This window comes from Schistocerca serialis, chromosome 3, assembly GCF_023864345.2.
Source record: "Schistocerca serialis cubense isolate TAMUIC-IGC-003099 chromosome 3, iqSchSeri2.2, whole genome shotgun sequence".
Classification (NCBI taxonomy): domain Eukaryota; kingdom Metazoa; phylum Arthropoda; class Insecta; order Orthoptera; family Acrididae; genus Schistocerca; species Schistocerca serialis.
Window position 1 is genome coordinate 43,786,303 of NC_064640.1, and position 18,695 is coordinate 43,804,997.

Below are 18,695 nucleotides of genomic sequence, written 5' to 3' on the forward strand. Positions count from 1 at the left end.
TGACTAGCCTTTACACCTGGGAAATGTCACAATATATTCCAGTGTCCAGTTTTGTTTGGCAGTCTCCAGACAGTCTTGAAACTTTTGATGTGAAAAATGTAGAACAAGATTCTGACACACGATACGTTTTAGAGGTGGATCTCGAATATTCTCAGACTAATCACGACTTCGTTCATATTTGGATTTATGTCCTGAAAACATGGCACCACCCTCTGATAGTGACAAAACAAAGAAATTACTTTCGGCTTCATATGATAAGAAAAACCGTGTTATTCGTTACAGAAATCTAAAACAATATTCATGTCATAAATCGGTGTCAAAAGAGACTTTTATCATTTAGACATCCTCCTTGGATGAACATTGAAATTCACGCACAAAATCAGTCATTCTCAGAAGATTTTCTTTTTCAAACATATGAATAACGGTGTGTTTGGTAAAACGTTGCAATATATGTGAAAGACGAGAGACAGAAAAGTGCCAAATTTATGCCAAGGAAGATATAAAGCATTGATTGTGAAACGTTATTTTCAAAAGAGATGTATTATTAATAAAAATTTAATTGGTATTGGAGTAAAGAGACTTAATATACTGTCTGGTAAGCCAAATCCGTAGGAACGACAGTCTTCAGTATTTCAAAGACTCTTTTTATATACTTTCAATACGAATACATGCTAAAACAGTTTCCAGAAAAGCATGTACAACAGTGTTACACAGATACTAACAACTCAATGTAGCACATTAAAACTTCAAATATATTTAAGACGGTATCAGGAGTGATGGACACACTTGGTTCGGTTCTTCACGTTTCCCACTAAATAACAGATATATCATTCCACTTTTAAGTGAAAAGGAGGATAGATTAACGGAAGACGAGTTGAATAGTGACCCTGTTACTGATTTATCGGACTATGAGCAAAAATGTATGCACTCAAGGCTGAGACAGGATGCATAATGCACAGAGTGTAGGATAAGAAACAGTCTTCTGTTTAGGAGTTAATCATTGATGGTTACCGTCAATACGTGCTAAATTCCGAACTTAAAATAATTCTACACCATGTTATTCAGTCCCAGCGAAATGTAGTTTCTACTGTCAAACAGCACAAGTTAGGTTTTTCAGTAGAAGATGATAAATTTGTTATACACACACTGTTAAAAGTGAATACAGTAGCTTCGGTTCATTAACACCTCAAAAGTGAAAGGACGACTGATTTCATTGTGCACCTCTAAAAATGTCAAACCATTCCATGTGCTTTGTAAATGATGTGAACATTTTCTCGTGATAGTCACTACTGCCTGACAAGTGAAACTGGGACTGATTATATTACGTATTTGTGAAGATTTAAGAAAATTAAATGTATAAAAATGAATATGGACAGTCACAACAGCAACAAATTTTTATATGTGAGGTTCTCGGTTTCGGTCTGTCTTAGACCAACTTCAGACCTAGTGCCATGATGGTGGTTTTGAACGGAGCAGGCGCTACACCGTGAACGCGGTCGTTGTGTAGCGCCTGCTCCATTCACAGCCACCATCTACCGTCATGGCGAAAGGTCTAAAGATTGTCTAAAACAGACCCAAACCGGCAATCTCATATGAAAAAGAAGTTTATGCAGTTTGTAACGCCGGAAATGCATATGCTCCTATTTCCATATATTGTACTATAAATTTTTTCCTTATTTTGTTACCTGAAGATATGACATTTCCGTGTCTGTATATATTGTAATTGTTTTACTATTTTTATATGAAAATTTGAATAACCTCTTACGCAAAAATGCTCCGTTTGTGTGGACTGACGGGTGCCAGGCCGCTTTCGAGAGATTAAAAGACAAGTTGTTAAGATCTAACATACTATTTCATCCTGATTTATCGCTACCCTTCCATCTGGGGACGGATTCGTCGAATTACGGGGTGGGGGTAGAACTGTTCCAAGAAGTTGGTGAAGGAGAGGTTAAGGAACACCAGACGATAGCGTTCGCGAGTCCGACATTATCAAAAAGTGAGCGAAACTACACGATTTCTGAGAAGGTGTGTTTCGCTATCGTGTGGGGATTCAAGAAGTTCAAGGGTTACCTATGGGACCGTAAGGTGATTATTCATACGGACCATAAGGCGCTCACTTATCTGAAGGATTGTAAACTACTTCACGAAAGACTGACTAGGTGGTCGCTGTATTTATAGCAATTTAACTATGACATCTGTTACGTAAAAGGGACCGACAATTGCGTATAGGATGCGCTGTCGCGGTTGCCCGAGTCTAATCAAGATGTATTGAAAGATGAGTCAGATGTAGTGGTCAATTTATACTATTTTAAAGAAGTTGAGGGTCGTAAATTAATAGTGAACATCTGTAAGAATCTACGTCGTCATCAGAACGAGGACGGTTGTTTAAAAATGGTGAAAACTCGATATGACGAAAGGAGTCCAGAAGGAGAGAAATTAAGGAAGTATTACAAGATATACGGTCATATCTTGTACATACGTAAGGGTGAAGATAGTAATATTTGGCGGGTATGCTGGCCCACCAAATACGTCACTGAAATAATAGACTACTACCATTTGGCGTATGGTCACTGTGGACCAAAGAAATGTACGGAAAAGCTGAGTGAAGTAGTGCATTTTAACAACATGTTAAAACGCGTTACTGACAGAGTGAAAACTTGCGATTTATTTTCGAAGGTGAAGGTTACCAACTGTACGAGTCGTGGTCCTATGCAAAGTATAACGCCTAACGACAACTTTGAATGACTGTGCGTGGACTTGTACGGACCTTTGCCCAAGTCATCAGGAAACTTTGCCTACATTTTAGTAGTGCTAGAAGCTTTTTACAAGTTCATCAAACTATGCCCGATTAGGAAAGCTACAGCCAAAGCGGTCTATAGCAAGCTTGTGAACGATTATTTTGTTCATATTGGTAAGCCCAAGGCGATTCTATCAGACAATGGGGCACAATTTACTTGTAAGTTGTGGAATGAAGGCATGGCAAGTAATGGGGTCGAAGTGATCCATATATCAGCTTACTGTCCGGCTGGAAATCCCGCTGAGAGGTATATGCGCGAGCTAGGCCGACTTTGCCTTACCTATTGCCACCACAACCACAGGGCATGGGGTGAATATGTAGCAGAATTTGAGAGAATTATGAACACCTTGAGACATGAGTCTACGGGATTTTCTCCAGAGGAAATCCTGTTAGATGACAGAAGTAAAAGTTTTGTGGAAGAGATAATCAAATTCCCTCCACGGATTGACATTAGTATTGGTGTGAAAAAACATCGTTTGCGACAAAAATGTAGCTAAAAGCCGATGCTCGCATACGTCGTCATGACGCTAAAGCGAGTTTTGCTAAGTTTACAATCGGAGACTTAGTACTTGTAAAAGCTCATGAGAAATCGAGTGTGATAGACAATGGAATCTCTAAATTTAAGTTTGTTTATAATGGACCATATAAAGTCATTGGTATACCTCACACAAATGCTTATTGCTTAGTGTATCCAAGCTCTGGAAAACTATTAGGTATACGGAACATTGTAGACTTGAAATTGTACCAACCTAGGATTGATTAATACCACAGAATGGGTAATTTGTACAGTATGTAAATATAGAGTGTAAGATTTAACGATTTGCTAGATTGCCATGTTTTTGCCTGACCAAGAGGACATTAAAGAAGTTGTAATTAATAAGTAATTAATTTTGACTAAATGATTTAAGAGTAACTGATTATTAATCAATTGAAAAATCCAAGCTGCTAGTTTATGTTTTCAGCTAAGTCACAGTAGATTAAAGAATGTAAATATGGTTTTGTAACTAGCTGTAAGATTTCATGAATGTGTTTTACTAGTCATTGCCGATGTACTTAGACGCTGTTTTAAGTTTCAGGCTAGTACATGCGTGTGATGATGGACAGTGTTGAGTTATCCATTGTGATAGTATTAATGGACTCCTTGAGATTACTCAGGAGTGAGTTTTTCCGAAAGAATTCAGTGAAACGGACGTTCTAGAAATGTCGTTACTCAGGCGAGTGAGATCAAGCGTGCCGTACAGGCGGTCGCAACAATACTGGCGAGGCGGAGCCGCTGTCGGGTCTTGTGCCGCTGTCGGCATTCTTTGTACTTGCGGGTACGGAAGGCGGAGTTATTTTTCTTCCCGGACAGCTGATGTGAAAGAATTCTGCTGTCAATATTTTTTTTCGATATGCTGTATATTATTTTCTTGTTTAGCGTTAAGTGGACTTTCATGACGAGAATATTAATTATGAAAATGTGTATTCTATGTAATTAATTATTAATTTTCGTATTTTGAACTACGTGTTTTTATGACCATGTACTCTGGCTAATTTTGTAAATAGTATTCCTTTTCTTGATACTGTTAGGAATTTTGCTGATTTAGAATAGCTGAACCATTTTCTATGAATTTATATATGTTGTCAACCTGTTTTCTTTTGTGTAAGGTGACAGACTGGAATAAGGTTAGGTGTGTGTCCACTCGATTATTATGGTCTAAAAATTGGTTTATGGTTAATTAGGCTAATGCTAAATTTTTTTATATTTTGAACATATGCATTTCTGCTGTTTTTTTTTTCCTTTTGGGACATTTTCTGAGTCTGTTTAGGTTACACGAACATCCTCAGACAATGTGGGGCACGTGTAACACCGGAAATGCAAATCCTCCTATTTCCATACATTGTACTATAAAATTTTTCCTTCTTTTTGTTACCTGAAGATATGACATTTCTGTGTCTGTATATATTGTAATTGTTTTACTATTTGTATATATATATATATATATATATATATATATATATATATATATATATATATATATATATATATGCATTTATTTCAATGTATAATTGGTTTGTTTTGTAAATATTATTTGTATTTTTACGCTGGGTCTGGCCTAGGGAAAACTATGCTATCGAACGATTACATCGATAGGTCGTGTGGAGAACCAAAGTGTTAAGGATCTTTGGTAGAGTTAACTCTGCTGCGTGGAGCGCGGGCAGAGCGGAGTCTGGCTGGAGTAGGGCGGTGGAGCAGGTGTGTTGTGTGACGCTCCCGCGAGTTGCCGCGCTTTCGGGGTTTGCCAGCATGTAATTGCGCTCGACTTGCTATGATAGTTTCTGACACGGTGTCGAGGACGGGAAGCATTAGCTGGAGCACATCAAGAGCCCGTTTCGCCTGCTGATCGTGTCGAGAAGAAGGCGCGCCAACATCCAGCTTCTGCAACAGTGACGGCAGTGAGTGACTGTCGACACCTCCCCAATCGACGACTGCAAAACCTTCAATCAACCAACACGGAAGACTAAAAGCACGTAAAGTTTTAGAACTGTATGGCAGACCTCAGCTTTTCAAACTGTTGCATCACAAAAATACAGCAACTTAGCATGAACCTTTGTTGCTCATTGACCTAATTGCATTACCAAGCAGGGTCGCTTCCTTTTTTGGAATGAACCCGAGTGTCGTTGAAATTCATACACCAGCATTAAAGTAATATCATTCCATTTCACTGCTTTAATTTCAAAGTTCAGCTAAAGTATTCATAGCTGGCTACAATATTTAGATTACACAAGCAGAAATTAAGAGTGCAAGTTTTGTTACCATATTTTAGCTTACCTGTGACTGCAGCTCAGCTTGGTACGTACTAAATGTTTATATTGTTAATTGTTCAGAATCATTTAATTCAAGTTAAAAGTTAAATCTCTTATTTCTAAATTGCATATATTCAAGTAGCTTTTGAAATTATTGTTGAGATAGCCCAAGACTAACCTTATTTTATTGAATTTCGTAGTGCTTCAGAAACAAAGTTCACTATTAATTTCAGTCACTAAATTAACTTTGAATTTTCCGGTTTTACTAATTCTTTTGCTAAATTAAGTGAGAGTGTAGCGAAATTTATTATTTCTGACAAACATTCGGTTTTCACACAGCACCTGTCAACCTTCAGTTGCCACGCTTTTAGTGCTAATTATATGTGCATTAATCTTTCATTTTCTGTTGTTATAGTAGTTGTCCATGGGACTGGCGACCGTAATTTTCCCCAAATCTCAAATATCTAATTAACGCCAATTAATTGTTAATGTAACGACCGCACATTTACTTTCTTTGTTAATTTTACCCTTCTCTCAAAATAATTTTCACCAATTTCATTTGTATTTTTCCTTTCATTAAGATGTAACCCTTTCCTCCCTCTTCACCGACAAATTAACTTCGGTGACGATTGCTTTTCCCAAATTTCCATTAGGTGCACGCGGTTTAATTTTTCACTGTCATAAAGGTCGATAAGTGACGGGGAGGTTACAAGTTGTGACTTTTCATATTCATTTTTAAGTAATAAACAAAACCTCTGTACTGCAGAGAGACATGTTCTCAAAAATTAATATTAAGTGTGACTGGATTCTGTTAAAAACGACAAAAAGTATTAAACGTCTTCAGAAAGAGCTTTTACTCGGCAACCGAGTGTTAAATGATTTGAATCTTCCTGGTAGATGAAAACCGCGTGCCAGTCCGGGACTCGGAACTGGAATCTTTTTCTTCTGGAGGCAGTGCTCTACCGGATGAGCTATCCTTTTTGCCTCCACTCACATCGGCATCTTAGGCTTGCAAATTACGTCTTTGTCGGCGAGGTTTGAGACTTCATTCTTTTTTCATTCAAGGAATAAACGGACTGCCGTGTTCATCTGGTTGTTCTTTTCTTCTTCCTTGGATGGATGGGTGTAGGGAGAGATAATGAATACCAAAGTAAAGTAGAGTAAGATTCGCACAAATGATTTAAATGCAGTAAGAATAAGTAACGTGAACAATATGCCATCCTTATTTGCAAGTCTTCTACCGTTACATGACATTAGGAAATTAAAGTTCAAAATGGCTCTGAGCACTATGCGACTTAACCTCTGAGGTCATCAGTCGCCTAGAACTTAGAACTAATTAAACCGAACTAACCTAAGGACATCACACACATCCATGCCCGAGGCAGGATTCGATCGTGCGACCGTAGCGATCGCCCGGCTCCAGACTGTAGTGCCTAGAACCGCGCGGCCAGAAATTAAAGTGATGTATTTAATACATAGTCCTAATTTCTCATCTGCCTGTGCTATTCGCAATAGTTAGGATTCATTCATTCATTCATTTCGTATAAGCTATCTTTGGACCACGTTAGTTGAACTGTCTTGCTTTACGTGTTCTGATGTTTGCACAGTGCTCCCGCATTCGTTCTCGGTGTTGCTCCTTTGTCTCCCGAGTCCAAGCCTTTCCTGTTTTTAGTTTTGGCTTTTCTCGGAAACCCTGCCACGCCATAAATTTCTCCTAGGGTGGGACACGCTCCAAGATGTCCTCATAGGTGATCCCCACTTCTTTAAGACCTTTCTCCACCTCTGTGAACCAGGTCCATTTTGTTTTCTTCTCCTGAAAGTAGGTGATCATACGATTGGTGAGTCTTGCAGGGCTCATTCGGGTCATATGTCCATAGAACATAATCCTTCTTTTCAGGATGGTATTGGTTATCTTCTCTATGTGGGAATACAGTCATGATTATGACGTCTTCTATATTCCCCATTCTCTTTGATGGGGCCTAAGATCTGTCTCAAAATCATCCTTTCCTTGGCCTCCGATTTTTCGATTAGGTCTTTTTTGTTCATTGCTAGGCATTCAGAAGCGTACAAGACCTCCGGATGGATGACACTGCAGTAATGCCTTAACTTTGCCTTTAACGATACTGATCTTTGGTTGTAGATGTTTTTGGGTAAATGGAATGCCATTTCAATTTTGTTCATGCGTGATATGAAGACTTCTTTCTCTGATAACATGGTTGTTATCCATTCTCCGTGATATTTAAACATTTCAACTCGCTTAATTTTGCCTAGTTTTGGATGATAATATTACATTTCTTACGAACTTGGAATTTCCGTATCCAGAGTTTCTGAAGGTATTAGCATTGGTAGACCTGTATTCAAGGGTGTATTGTTTTCAGCGTCTAATAGACGAACTATCTGGCCAACCAGAATTAAGGTATTTTTCTGTAGGAAATAATATTCATTCTGGTCGTAGTAGGATTGTGATATCTATCTTTTGAAGACTTCTCCTTGTTATATTGCCCACTTCTCTCTTGCCCAACTCCAGATGCGAATATGCGAATAGGTTGGTCACAAAGAAAGTAGTGTGCAATGTCGCTACCTGTATGTAGGAATTACAAACTCACTGGTTATAAGTTTTGTATTCAGGTGTTGGTAGAGTTTCTGCAACTACGTTATACTAAATGGTTCTGATGTTTGTGGCCAACATCGAGTGTTAATGTTCCTATAGACTTGCCTCCACTATGTCCGTGGATATTTGGCAGATATTGGGTGTCTGGGACCGCTCATTACCAGGGCTTGATAGATTAAGCCTGTGGATGATGAGATACTTTGTTTATTGAGTCTAAATAGTAGCTGTCCATATAATTCGGAGCAGTTACATACGTTTAGGCTCCGAACAGACCATGACATTGGTGACAAAATGTGTCTCGTGAAATGCCTAGGCATTGCCAGTACCGCCGATATATGATTTACTTTCGCCAACATAAAAGCATTAATACTAAAGGCCTTTTGCGGCCAGTCTGGGATTCGTATGTGTTACTCTCTGTCTTTAATGGTGCATGTTTTGTGCTGTGAATATCGCTGCACTATTTTTGTGGTCAGGTCGTAATGTACGTGCCTTGTACTGTAACTCTTAAGGACGACCTAGTTAAATTAACACAGCGTAGTAACTGCTCAGTGGAAATGAATGAAAGTACGGAAGCATGTTTCCAGAAATCACCCAGTCACGCACAGAAAGTAGGATGTCACACGGCGTAAGGTTTATGTGGCTATAGGTCAGGTATGGCAGCTCCCGGAACACGAGGCAACTGATGAAACGAGAAAAGACAGTGTGTGTCATTCAGCGATCAGTAACGGTACACTGCGTTGGTGTTCTTCATCACACGGGAAAGTATCATAGGGAATTTTGAGAGAGGGACGAAGTGTGACGACTGTCGTCCAGGAATCTGGTATTGCCCGTAGCATTGTTTCATGTGCGTGTGGAGTGTTTCGAAACACAAGCATTGCTGCCCGATGAAGAGCAGCTAGTCGGCACAAGCAGATGACTGCTACATTGTGAAACAGGCAAGAAGGGACAAATGTCAAAAAGCGCGAGGATGTGCAGCTACATTTAATATGACGGCAAGGTACAAAATCTCTCGCTCCCCAATAGCGTCGCGACTGAATGGGGATGGTCTTTTTGTACGACGAGCTGGCGCTGTGTTCCTTAGACTCTTGCACGTCGGAGGCACCTTTTGCGATGGCGCCAAGAGCATGACGACAAGTCCAACAGGAAGTGGGATTGCGCGCTGTACTCGGATGAGAGCAGGTACAAATCGAATAATGATTTTCAATGTGCCCTCGTAATGCGAGAGGTGGTAATGCACCCAGAAATACTGTCGAACATTTTTGGTGGTCTGGATGTTATGGTGTGGGACCTCCATGTATTTGAACACGGTACACTCACTGGTCAACGATACTGTGAGACTGCACTCCTTCACCATGAGCATCTTTCAGCAGTGCATTCGGTCCTCACTCCATTTTCATGGATACAATGTGCAACCGCATCGAAGAGAACAGTTGGTAAACTCTTGGAATGAGAGGATTTTCGGTGAATGGACTGGCCTGTCCACTCCTCTCGACTTAAATCGTGTCGAGCACTCGTGAAATGCGTTCGGGAGACATATTGCAGCATGTTACCATGCACCAACGACCACCCAGCAGTTTTCAACCGCCCTGGTGGAGTAATGGGACTACCTACCACAAGACCTCCTTACTAACTTCGTGGGCCGCTTTAGAGCACTTTGTTAAGCATGCACTGCAGTCCATGGTGATCACACTCCCTATTAACAACCATGTATTGACTTTTGTAATATCTAGGAAACCACACTGAATCACGGAAACGTTACTGTAATTGTTGAGTTTGAATAAAAGCGTCATTTCTGTTCTTATCACTACGTATTTCTTTCATCAATTTTCTTACTGTTCTTTTTCTATATGGTCCAAGCTTCAACGAGTTCTGTTGCTTGGTAGTGAAAAGTCATGCGAAAGTTACTTTCGTCCCTAAGTTTCGTACAATAGTGTCGATTCCCAGTTGGAGTCTGTCAGTCAATCGTGATAGCCAGTCATGTTGTAACTGCTGTCCCGGAAGTACCAGTGTGGGTATATTTGATTTTGTTCGATTGTGGACGGCCCCAGTGGCTTGCTGGTAACGTGTGACTATTCCCTATGCTCTTCGTGCATCTTTGACGCAGCAGTCCAACTCGATGATTCTGCATATGCGTGAATAACATTTTTGATTCTGAAAATGTTGCCGCCTTTGTGTTGGCTCCGTCGCAGTGGCGTAAAGCGAGGAAGAGGAGAGGTAACCCTGTTTGAGCGGGAACTGCGTTCTGATGCTGTCAGTAAAGGCGTTGTCGCCCTGAATTTTTGTCGCTGTTCCGTGGAAAGAGTTCCAGACGATATGTATTACGCCCCCAAAAAGCTATATGATTCAAAACTATAAGAAGGTAACCGCGTTAAATCCTATCCCATGCGTTCTCGAAGTAGAGAAGGGCTATTGATGGGGAGGATGGGTTTTTCCGAGTGAGATAAATCAAGTCTCGGTAGCAAAACAATAAATCTATCATCCTCTGATCTCGGACAGACGATTTTTGATAAGATTACTTTGATAACCGTGAAATCGGTGTTGAGTAATGTTAGTTGTCTTAAAGTTCGTACTGATTTGATTCTGTTCCTCTTTGGTGCTAAGAATCTTCTCGCCTCTGTCAACTGTGTTTGTTCTGACTCCTTAGTAACATATTATCATATATACTAGTGAGTTCGTCTCCCATAATATGCCAATATTTGTTATAAAACTTTACTAGTGAGCCATCCCGCCGCGGCGACTTGTTTCACAGCGAGTATTTAATAGTATTGTCTAATTAATAGGTAGTAAATGGTACTAATATGTTTCCATTTTGTTGTTTCGTGATGATGTTTGACGCGGCTGATGCTGTGTCCCACAATCCGTAGGTTGTGGTTGCTTCGTATCTACTGGTGTATAGATCAGTAAAGTAGACCTTGGAAGCTTCGTTACGAGTCTTTATTATGTGTACGACGCCATTGCTGTTCTGTAAAGAGTCTATAACAGTGGTCTTCAGACTATTCTGCTCAAAAGCCAGTACTGAGAATGTGGGGCTACACTTCAGGCAGCATATTATTAATTAGTAAGTTAAATAAATTGGTATGTAATGAGCCCCCAAAGACTAGATATACTAAGGCCTTGAAAAGTTGGCCGCTGGCCTCAAAGTACTGATCATTAAAAGTCTGTACCATTCGGAACACTTCGTAGCAACTGGTCTCTATTTCACATTTCTGCCTCCCTCAGAGACTGCAAAGTTATTGCCCTGTAACAGACTAACGTAGTGTTGTGCTCTCTGTTTGATCACATGATTAATTGGTTAATGACAGTAATTGTACTTATATTTAAATGCTTTATGCAATATGAGACAAAATTACAAATGTTTACTAATTATTTGAATGTCAGTTTCTTCTACTCATTGCGTTGTAATACAACAGACTTAATTTAATTTCTTATTCCTTACTTCAGTTATGTACCTTGTTGGAAGACGGTCGTGTCTATAACGTGCATTCACGAATCCCTGTTACTTCCGACTGAAATTCATAACATAGCAGCAGATCGATACTGCGCATGCAAACCCATAATTTATAAACTCGGAAGACAACGGGAAACCATTCCTTCTATTACGCCCCCTCGCCGTACAAAATTGGAAATCTACTTGATACCTTTTTTCGTTTCCGAGATACAGAACTTCAAAGTTACCCTACTGATACACGTAAAATACATCCTGTGTTTGGCGAAAACGTAATTTATAAAGTGACGTATCACCAACAAATATGCTGTGAACTGCATCAGTTTTTATCAGAACGATTCTGGGAATCCCTTGTTGTTCTAGTATTGAATTCCATGCCAAATTTTTGTACACATAGAATCTAGTCTGAGATCTAAAGTTGTCTACTTCTGCGTTACTTCGATTTCAAGTAAAGTACAAAAATTTTACGGAATCGTAAGTTCTTTTCATATGAGCGACATGCCAGCTGGGGGTAGTAGCAGTAAGAGAGAGCAAGAGGCAGACAGTAACAGGGATAGGAGACAGTCTTTGTGGAACAGAACGAAAAGCACATCCGTTGTGCATTACCGTTTTCGAATCCGCGACTGGAGTTTTTGACGTTTTTCCCGATGACGGATAATGATTCTTGGGAATAGGAAGTTTCCACTTCTAGATTGTTGCGGTTGCTATTTGGATTTGACCTGGTGCCGAATTTTACATGCGTATTTTACGTGTCCGAGTAGGGTGACTTTGAATCTCTATATCTCAGAAAAGTATAAAAATAGCAAGAAAATTTTCAAAGCTTTTCGATATCGGGATCTTAGGATTATATCGTGAATATGTCAGTCATTTGTTTTGCATGACCGTTTTGGATTCGGCTGTTCGGACTTAGTGCCCAAAAACCAGGTTCTTCGGGTTTTCCCAGGAACCTCCCATGAACTAAATGCTGTTTCCATAAGCACCTTAAGGGGCACTGTAGACCACATCTAATGCAAAAACAACTAACCGATTTACACCACTTGCCTAAGCTGGCGGAAGGGTGTAATATTCAAACTACAGCCCTGCACTGTAGGATTGTTACGATAAGACGATCCACTGTTGGGAAAACAAATGGTCCCTAGCCCAAGGGCTCTTCAAAACCCAAAGTATAAGTTTAGGAAAGATTCTGTTTTTATGTGCAGCGTTTTGGAACATATTAAGTAGCACATGCTGTAGCATGCGTACCTATTCGACGAAGGAATTGGGTACGGACAACGGTTGCAAATGCGAAGTATGTGATCTTTACTGGTTCGTAAGTTATTCTTTTTCAGTAGCTATTAAACATTAACACATGATACAAATGTAATTACGTATTCAACATCGGTAAAGAATAAATACTTACCACTCGCGACTGTTGGCTGTACCTGACTCCTTCATCGAATGAAATTATTGTACAGCTGCTGACAACGATCAGCCATTTTTTACGATATTACAATAATCCAGTACAGGGAATAATAACTTTAAATGCCTTGTGCAGGTTTGATAACAGTTGTCTTTCCAGCGTTCACGCGCACCGTTCTGGCAGAACCTAGATTTTTACTGATGTCTATTTTCCAAACTCTTCTTCAAAATTTTATATGAAAATCCGATTATTATCACTGTAAGTATTTTTATTTACTATTGAACAGGAAAACTACATTTGAAGAAGCTTTTAAGGTTAGTTAGCCTTTTTTAATTCAGCTGTTAGTTGATAGATTCTTATCATTATAAAATACGGCTGAGAACCGCGGGGCGCAAGAATACTTAATTCGTACCGCTTGCGGGTGATGGCGAGCGGTGAGTAACTCCTACTGGTAAACACTACTGGGCTGCTGCCATTCGTCTGTGCAGCCCTGGGATCAGATTTTGTGACCTTCTACTCGTGACCTATTAAGATTAACAATTTTGGCTATGGTTCAGTCAGCGATAGTGATATCACCTGTTAACTGTGCAATTGCAGAGAGCAATTATCTTAAGGTCGCGAAGTGCTACTTTCCTTCGCAATGGGCTTCATGCATCTGACTATAGTGGGCTTTCCTATATATAGCCATTATCTGAGCCGGTAATGCCGGCCGCGGTGGCCGAGCGGTTCTAGGCGCTTCAGTCCGGAACCGCGCGACTGCTACGGTCGCAGGTTCGAATCCTGCCTTGGGCATGGATGTGTGTTATGTCCTTAGGTTAGATAGGTTTAAGTAGTTCTAAGTTCTAGGGGACTGATGACTTCAGATTATAAGTCCCATAGTGCTCAGAGCCATGATCCGGTATCGTACTGTCAGCAGTGCCACAAATATACGATTTCACGCTTCAAACATTGTTTTTGTTATATGCGATAGTTCAAATTCCATGATCGCCTGCCTTTAAATACACTTTGACGGGTAAGTTCCTGCTTCATGTGGAAAGCAGCGTATTCTGAAACAGACACTGGCCAAAAGTCTGCTGCTTGGATGTGCTCTGATAATAAACCCCGTGGGTATATCCTTACTAAGATTCATATTCTGTTCTTGACCATCTAGGTGTAGAACATAATGAAAATTTCTGGCTAAAACAGTTGGGGTATGTAGATCGTTAAGTTACTCGACATTGCCCCGGCATAAAATTCTTATTTTGCTAACTGTGCGTTGGTCCCTGGTGATGCAAATACGTTTACAATCTTTGTATTACAAAATTTGATAGTAATTCCTAGACGCGTTTATAACAACAAGGTGATCTAACAACTCTATCCCTCCTGATGCGGTACTGCCATACAGCCGTACCCACAGGCGTGTCAACTCGACTTGTCTGGTCTTCATCCATGTTGACCCACTTCTGTGTATTGCTTTACTTGTTCTCTCTGGCTGGGTTAGCTTCTCAAATGTTTATATATATATATATATATATATATATATATATATATATATATTCTGACTTAATACTATGTTCGACTTTTGATTCAGTTTGTTTACTGGGATTTCGGCATGTGTTTCGCGATTATTAGTATTGTCGTTTACATATGTCTTTTAGTTGTTCCGTGAGCGGAGTAGCATGGTGCGTTGTTAGGTAGATGGGTCACACTTTTCCAGTGTTTGGTTTGGAGTTTCACCTTGAGAAGATTCTTGTGTAACGAAGTTGCATGCATATGCTAGTTTTCATGACGTTATGTAATTGCAGCGTGTTATCGTTAGATCGAATATCAATGTTGTTTGGGAGTGTTTTATGTGAAACTGCATCTAGTGACGTTCCTGGGTTCTCGACATTGTATGTGTAGGATAAGGACTCTGTTTGCATTAAAACGGTGCCATCAAGTATAACTAGTTTCAGTTCGTTGTTCTCTTGGTTGTTGCGTGCACTGTGTACGGAGGTGCCCTACGGCTCCGCAATTCACACAGGTGCGAGACTATCCTTCGTGTGTTATTAGAGCTTTGTATTCCTGTACATTTAGTTGTAATGATGAATGTTTGAGAAGCTCCATGTGCACTGTTCGGACAATGCTGTTGACATTCAAATGTTTATTGTGTTGCTATTACACTTGTGGCTGTTCCGGCGTAGCGTTAAGCGCCGGCACGTCGGTCAAGAACATCAGAGCAGAGAGGACTGTGAGATGACGTCAGCCAATAGTATGCTGACCGACCCCCCCCCCCCCAATCCCCCCTCTAGGACAAAACGAGACAGTAGCGCCATCTACACGAAGAGAACATACGCGCAGCGCTGCCTGGCAGCGGCCCAGTTGAAGTCCAGCAGTCTACGAGTTCGATAGCAGCGACTTAGGAAATGTATTTCTACTCTTGTGTTACGAATTCTATTTACTGAAGAGACTGCTTATGTTCCATGTCACCCTTTGCTTACGACATCCCAATCTCAATTTCTCAACGTTAAGTATTGTCATTTATCTAACTATAACAAAAATACCTATATTAATACGATTTGCTTGAATTTTTGTGCAGTGACCCGAGAAAGCAGGTTTCCTAGACACTCTATATTAGACGAGTGGGTAGAATACAAAACTGGACACGGGTGCCTCTGTTACATTGCTGAATTGTAAGACATATGAACAGTCACGCTCCCCACGCCTGCCTAAAACTAGCACGCACGTGACGGCTTATAAGGGACAAGACATTCCCGTTCTCAGAAAACGTACTTTGCCTGCCATGCATCGCACGCATAGGCGAACTCTAACTTTCACTGTGCTACAATCACGCGATTGTGAGAACATATTTGGTTTTGATTCGTTTGAATATTTTGGCTTCCAAATTCAGGACAATGTGTTGTCAGTGTCTGCGTTCAATACAAAAGACAACGCAGAAAGAATACCCTGAACTCTTTTCTGAAGGTTTAGACAAGGCCAACAATTTTGTTGCACATTACTCTGATGAAAATGCTCAGCCGAAATTTTGACGTGCTAGAACTGTTTCCATTGCATTACGGGGCAAAGTCGCTGCTGTACTTAAAAAATTGCAAGATAGAGGAGCTTTTGCGCCCCTACAAGCTAGTCAATGGGCAAGTCCACTAGTTTTGCTCCCCAAACCTTCAGGTCGCATTCGCGCAGTCTGTCGTCAACCCACATTCTGTGGTTGATACTTATCCAATACCACGCCCAGAGAATCTCGTCGACAGATTAGGCGCTGGTCGTTACTTTTCAAAAATTGATTTGCGCGACGGATATCTTCAAATAACGCTAAATGAAGAATCTCAAAAAGTGTTCACAACACTCATTTAGGCTTGTTTAAATATTTGCGTTTGCCTTTTGGCAGTGCTTCTGCACCCGCCATCTTCCAACGGTTTTTGGAACAGCTGACTGCTCAAGTACCAAACTGTTCAAACTATTTGGACGATATTGTTGCACGTATTGTGCACCTGAAGAACAGCCGGCCGATGTGGCCGTGCGGTTAAAGGCGCTGCAGTCTGGAACCGCAAGACCGCTACGGTCGCAGGTTCGAATCCTGCCTCGAGCATGGATGTTTGTGATGTCCTTAGGTTAGTTAGGTTTAACTAGTTCTAAGTTATAGGGGACTAATGACCTCAGCAGTTGAGTCCCATAGTGCTCAGAGCCATTTGAACCTGAAGAACACATCGCAAATTTGAGTGATTTGTTTCGTGTGTAATCTGCTGCAAGACTAAAGTGTAGACTGGACAAGTGTGATTTTCTTTCTTTCTGTATCTTGGTCATGGGCACCGGCCTTGACGCAGTGGATACAACGGTTCGCGTCAGATCACCGAAGTTAAGCGCTGTCGGGCGTGGCCGGCACTTGCATGGGTGACCATCCGGGCCGCCATGTGCTGTTGCCATTTTTCGGGGTGCACTCAGCCTCGTGATGCCAATTGAGGAGCTACCCGACCGAATAGTAGCGGCTCCGGTCAAAGAAAACCATCGTAACGACCGGGAGAGCGGTGTGCTGACCACACGCCCCTCCTATCCGCATCCTCAACTGAGGATGACACGGCGGTCGGATGGTCCCGGTGGGCCACTTGTGGCCTGAATACGGAGTGCTTTTTTTTGTATCTTGGTCATGTCATAAGCGTTCAAAGCGTACATCCTCTTCAATCACATTTGTTAGCCGTACGTGATCTGCTAGGTCCTCGCAATTCTGTCACAGAACTACACCCAGTCTTAGGGAAAATGAACTGTTACATTCTGTTCATACCGAATGCTGCACACATCGTAGCTCCTTTGCATCACTTGCGTCGCAAGAATGTCCCCATTCCAGAATGAGATTTTCACTCTGCAGCGGAGTGTGCGCTGATATGAAACTTCCTGGCAGATTAAAACTGTGTGCCCGACCGAGACTCGAACTCGGGACCTTTGCCTTTCGCGGGCAAGTGCTCTACCAACTGAGCTATCGAAGCACGACTCACACCCGGTACTCACAGCTTTACTTCTGCCAGTACCTCGTCTCCTACCTTCCAAACTTTACAGAAGTTCTGGAAACATCCCCCAGGCTGTGGCTAAGCCATGTCTCCGCAATATCCTTTCTTTCAGGAGTGCTAGTTCTGCAAGTTTCGCAGGAGAACTTCTGTAAAGTTTGGAAGGTAGGAGACGAGGTACTGGCAGAAGTAAAGCTGTGAGTACCGGGCGTGAGTCGTGCTTCGGTAGCTCAGTTGGTAGAGCACTTGCCCGCGAAAGGCAAAGGTCCCGAGTTCGAGTCTCGGTCGGGCACACAGTTTTAATCTGCCAGGAAGTTTCAATGTCCCCATTGTTTGGAGACATGAGTGACAAGAAGCTTAAACTTAAAGATGAATTTCTCAGTGATGGATGTTTGCTGCACTATGATCCTGACAAACCAGTTGAGTTGCAAGTTCACGCTTCCTCTTACGGAATCGGTGAGGTGCTTTCGCACAGATTTTGTTATAAAGAAAGGCCTATAGCTTTCGTATCAAAAGTGTTATAAAAAGTTCGGAGTAACTATTCAGAAATAGAGAAAGAGCATTGACTATTTGTATGGTATCACCAAATCCCCACACTATTTGTATGGCAGAAAATTCTACTTAGTAATGGATCAATAGCCACTGCAGTTCTTGTTTCATCCGATGAGACCGGTTCCTGTACGAACTGCCCAAAAATTGCAAAGATGGGCTTTGTTGTCTCAGTATCAGCACGAGATTTTGTATCGTCCGACAGCTCAACATGGTAATGCGGACGCACTTTCACGTCTTCCTATTGGCCTTGATACAGATTTTGATGTTCGTGCTGCATCTTGTTGTCACATCGATGCTCAGGATTCTGAATTGCTTCACTCCTTTCCTCTGAACTATTGGAAAATTATACAGACAACGGCAGCTGATTCAGATTTGAATATTTTGCTAAAATACATTCTCACATCTTGGCTTCACTCATTGCATAGCATAGAGTACTGTGTTTCGAAAAAGACGATTGTGTGAAACCCAGCTAGCGCTATTCGTTCACGAGACTCAGATGGCCATAGACACGGGTTCCCAGGTAGATGCCGTGTTTCTTGACTTACGCAAGGCGTCGATACAATTCCCCACGGCCGTTTAATGAACAAAGTAAGAGCATATGGAATATCAGGCCAATTGTGTGATTGGAT

General features: G+C 41.2%; 1 non-coding gene across 1 annotated transcript; it reads right to left on the reverse strand.

Annotated features, from left to right (window-relative positions):
* Positions 1-17,422: 17,422 nt before the first annotated feature.
* Positions 17,423-17,497, reverse strand: Trnas-cga (transfer RNA serine (anticodon CGA)). Its single transcript has one exon. It is a non-coding gene; the product is annotated as a tRNA-Ser (tRNA).
* Positions 17,498-18,695: the final 1,198 nt, after the last annotated feature.